Source organism: Syngnathus scovelli, unplaced genomic scaffold (assembly GCF_024217435.2).
Source record: "Syngnathus scovelli strain Florida unplaced genomic scaffold, RoL_Ssco_1.2 HiC_scaffold_216, whole genome shotgun sequence".
Lineage (NCBI taxonomy): Eukaryota > Metazoa > Chordata > Actinopteri > Syngnathiformes > Syngnathidae > Syngnathus > Syngnathus scovelli.
In genome coordinates this window covers 12,350-17,500 of record NW_026061311.1, presented here as the reverse complement: position 1 = coordinate 17,500, position 5,151 = coordinate 12,350, and positions in this window count along the sequence as shown.

Sequence of the window (5,151 nt, the reverse complement as noted above, 5' to 3'; positions counted from 1 at the left end):
TCCCTCCTTGGATGACCTTCTACCCTTGACGGGCCATTCGCAGATTTTTGCCCGGCCTGTGTTTAAGGAGGCGGCCGGTACCTCCCTCCTTGGATGACCCACTACCCTTGACGGGCCCATTCGCAGATTTTTGCCCGGCCTGTGTTTAGGGAGGCGACCGGTCCTCCGTAGCTTGATCGGATTTCCCTTCCGGCCTGTGTTTAAGGAGGCGGCCGGTCCTCCGTAGCTTGATCGGATTTCCCTTCCAGCCTGTGTTTAAGGAGGCGGCTGGTCCTCCCCGGTCGGTTGCCAAGCGACCGGGACCCGCAAGTGGGCAGGAACCGTCCACCCAACGCCGGCGAGCCGGGGCCGGTGGGGGCCCTACCAAGGCGGGTCTAACTTCAGGCGGTGCAAACGGGGGAGGGGGGTAAGGACGGCTGCCGGGAGCAGACAGCCGTCCCCGGGAGGGGGTAGTAGCTTCGCGGCGGCCGCCGGGAGCAGACGGCCGTCCGCGCATTCTGCCAATGCCTGTAGGACTTTGAATATTTCACAGCCGTGCTGTGGCACTTAGAAAGTTTTTCAGAGACGTGGCACTTAGAAAGTTTTTTCAGAGATGTGGCACTTAGAAAGTTTTTCAGAGATGTGGCACTTAGAAAGTTTTTGAGAGATGTGGCACTTAGAAATTTTTTGAGAGATGTGGCACTTTGAAAATTTTTGAGAAATGTGGCACTTAGAAAATTTTCTCTCTCTCTCTGGAAGTGCCGTGCCTTCTTCAGTTCTGCTATCCGAGCAGGGGACGCTTGCTGGCGGCCGTTACCAGCGCTCGGACCAGGCCCAATTGATTTGCATGGAAAACAATTGCGTCCCCCATGCTCGTTCTGACTATATTTTGCGAAAGGGGGGTAAAGTGATGAGTACACTAAGTGGGGGGACCAACCCATGTACTCTAGAAAAAGTACATGGGTTGACAAAAGACCAGTTCGTACTGCACCCCTGGTACCCAAACCCCTGGTACCTTTAGGCACTTAGAAAAATTTCGCCCAAATTTGGAGGTCGCTCCAGGGGAAGAGGCCGAATTTTCGCCTATTACGGCCGACCGCGGGAACCAGCCGAGGCGGACGCTTTTCGGCGCAAGAGCCGTTGGCACTTAGAAAATATTCGCTAAACTTCAAAGGACCTCCAGGGGAAGAGGCCGAATTGTCACTTTTTCTGGCCGACATCGGGAACCAGCCGAGTCGGACTCTTTACGGCGGAGCAGCCGTTGGCACTTAGAAAATATTCGCCAAACTCGGCCGGACTTCCAGGGGAAGAGGCCGAATTGTCACTTGTTCTGCCCGACATCGGGAACCAGCCGAGTCGGACACTTTAAGGCGGAGCAGCCGTTGGCACTTAGAAAATATTCGCCAAACTTGAACGGACCTCCAGGGGAAGAGGCCGAATTTTCACCTGTTCTGGCCGACATCGGGAACCAGCCGAGTCGGACTCTTTAAGGCGGAGCAGCCGTTGGCACTTAGAAAATATTCGTTAAACTTGAAAGGACCTCCAGGGGAAGAGGCCGAATTGTCACTTGTTCTGGCCGACATCGGGAACCAGCCGAGTCGGACGCTTTAAGGCGGAGCAGCCGTTGGCACTTAGAAAATATTCGTTAAACTTGAAAAGACCTCCAGGGGAAGAGGCCGAATTGTCACTTGTTCTGGCCGACATCGGGAACCAGCCGAGTCGGGCCCTTTAAGGCTGAGCAGCCGTTGGCACTTAGGAAATATTTGCCTTAACTCGGCCGGACTTCCAGGGGAAGAGGCCGGATTTTCACTTGTTCTGGCCGACATCGGGAACCAGCCGAGTCGGACGCTTTAAGGCGGAGCAGCCGTTGGCACTTAGAAAATATTCCCCAAACTTGAACGGACCTCCAGGGGAAGAGGCCGAATTTTCACTTGTTCTGGCCGACATCGGGAACCAGCCGAGTCGGACTCTTTACGGCGGAACAGCCGTTGGCACTTGGGAAATATTCGCCGAACTCGGCCGGACTTCCAGGGGAAGAGGCCAATTTTTCACTTGTTCTGGACGACATCGGGAACCAGCCGAGTCGGACCCTTTACGGCGGAACAGCCGTTGGCACTTAGGAAATATTTGCCTTAACTCGGCCGGACTTCCAGGGGAAGAGGCCGGATTTTCACTTGTTCTGGCCGACATCGGGAACCAGCCCAGTCGGACTCTTTACGGCGGAGCAGCCGTTGGCACTTAGGAACTATTCGCCGAACTCGGCCGGACTTCCAGGGGAAGAGGCCGATTTTTCACTTGTTCTGGCCGACATCGGGAACCAGCCGAGTCGGACCCTTTACGGCGGAACAGCCGTTGGCACTTAGGAAATATTTGCCTTAACTCGGCCGGACTTCCAGGGGAAGAGGCCGGATTTTCACTTGTTCTGGCCGACATCGGGAACCAGCCGAGTCGGACCCTTTACGGCGGAACAGCCGTTGGCACTTGGGAAATATTTGCCTTAACTCGGCCGGACTTCCAGGGGAAGAGGCCGGATTTTCACTTGTTCTGGCCGACATCGGGAACCAGCCGAGTCGGACACTTTACGGCTGAGCAGCCGTTGGCACTTAGGAAATATTTGCCTTAACTCGGCCGGACTTCCAGGGGAAGAGGCCGGATTTTCACTTGTTCTGGCCGACATCGGGAACCAGCCGAGTCGGACACTTTAAGGCTGAGCAGCCGTTGGCACTTAGGAAATATTTGCCTTAACTCGGCCGGACTTCCAGGGGAAGAGGCCGGATTTTCACTTGTTCTGGCCGACATCGGGAACCAGCCGAGTCGGACACTTTAAGGCTGAGCAGCCGTTGGCACTTAGGAAATATTTGCCTTAACTCGGCCGGACTTCCAGGGGAAGAGGCCGGATTTTCACTTGTTCTGGCCGACATCGGGAACCAGCCGAGTCGGACACTTTAAGGCTGAGCAGCCGTTGGCACTTAGGAAATATTTGCCTTAACTCGGCCGGACTTCCAGGGGAAGAGGCCGATTTTTCACTTGTTCTGGCCGACATCGGGAACCAGCCGAGTCGGACGCTTTACGGCGGAGCAGCCGTTGGCACTTAGGAAATATTCGTTAATCTTGAACGGACCTCCAGGGGAAGAGGCCGAATTTTCACTTGTTCTGGCCGACATCGGGAACCAGCCGAGTCGGACGCTTTACGGCGGAGCAGCCGTTGGCACTTAGGAAATATTCGTTAATCTTGAACGGACCTCCAGGGGAAGAGGCCGAATTTTCACTTGTTCTGGCCGACATCGGGAACCAGCCGAGTCGGACACTTTACGGCGGAGCAGCCGTTGGCACTTAGGAAATATTCGCCAAAATGTTCCGGACCTCCAGGGGAAGAGGCCAAATTTTCACTTGTTCTGGCCGACCGGGTGAACCGGCCGAGGCGGACACTTTACGGCGGAGCAGCCGTTGGCACTTAGGAAATATTCGCCAAAATGTTCCGGACCTCCAGGGGAAGAGGCCGAATTTTCACTTGTCTGGCCGACCAAGGGAACCAGCCGAGGCGGACACTTTACGGCGGAGCAGCCGTTGGCACTTAGAAATTATTCAGACTTCCATAAACACACATCGGCCTTTTGCCGTCACTGCCCGGGATGGGCACCGTGGTAGCTCGGACAGTTCGTGTGACAGCTTCCGCTGGCACTTAGACAATTTTTAAAATGAAAATAAACAGTTCTGCACATACGTGCCGACTATATTTTGCGAAAGGGGGGTAAAGTGATGAGTACACTAAGTGGGGGGACCAAGTACATAAAGCCCACCCCTGGTACCTCAGAGAGGCCGAATTGACACATTTTGTGTCCGACCGCGGGAACCAGCCGAGGCGGACGCTTTTCGGCGCAAGAGCCGTTGGCACTTAGAAAATATTCGTTAATCTTGAACGGACCTCCAGGGGAAGAGGCCGAATTTTCACTTGTTCTGGCCGACATCAGGAACCAGCCCAGGCGGACGCTTTTCGGCGCAAGAGCCGTTGGCACTTAGAAGATATTCGTTAATCTTGAACGGACCTCCAGGGGAAGAGGCCGAATGTTCACTTGTTCTGGCCGACATCGGGAACCAGCCGAGTCGGACGCTTTACGGCGGAGCAGCCGTTGGCACTTAGAAAATATTCGTTAATCTTGAACGGACCTCCAGGGGAAGAGGCCGAATTTTCACTTGTTCTGGCCGACATCGGGAACCAGCCGAGTCGGACGCTTTACGGCGGAGCAGCCGTTGGCACTTTGAAAATATTCGTTAAACTTCAACTGACCTCCAGGGGAAGAGGCCGAGTTTCCACTTGTTCTGGCCGACATCGGGAACCAGCCGAGTCGGACACCTTACGGCGGAAGAGCCGATGGCACTTAGAAAATATTCGTTAAACTTGAACGGACCTCCAGGGGAAGAGGCCGAATTTTCGCTTGTTCAGGCCGACCGGAGGAACCGGCCGAGTCGGACACCTTACGGCGGAAGAGCCGATGGCACTTAGAAAATATTCGTTAAACTTGACAGGACCTCCAGGGGAAGAGGCCGAATTTTCGCTCGTTCAGGCCGACCGGAGGAACCGGCCGAGACGGACACCTTACGGCGGAAGAGCCGATGGCACTTAGAAAATATTCGTTAAACTTGACAGGACCTCCAGGGGAAGAGGCCGAATTTTCGCTCGTTCGGGCCGACCGGAGGAACCGGCCGGGTCGGACACCTTACGGCGGAAGAGCCGTTCGCACTTAGAAAATATTCGTTAAACTTGACAGGACCTCCAGGGGAAGAGGCCGAATTTTCGCTTGTTCAGGCCGACCGGAGGAACCGGCCGAGTCGGACACCTTACGGCGGAAGAGCCGATGGCACTTAGAAAATATTCGTTAAACTTGACAGGACCTCCAGGGGAAGAGGCCGAATTTTCGCTCGTTCAGGCCGACCGGAGGAACCGGCCGAGTCGGACACCTTACGGCGGAAGAGCCGATGGCACTTAGAAAATATTCGTTAAACTTGACAGGACCTCCAGGGGAAGAGGCCGAATTTTCGCTCGTTCAGGCCGACCGGAGGAACCGGCCGAGTCGGACACCTTACGGCGGAAGAGCCGATGGCACTTAGAAAATATTCGTTAAACTTGACAGGACCTCCAGGGGAAGAGGCCGAATTTTCGCTCGTTCAGGC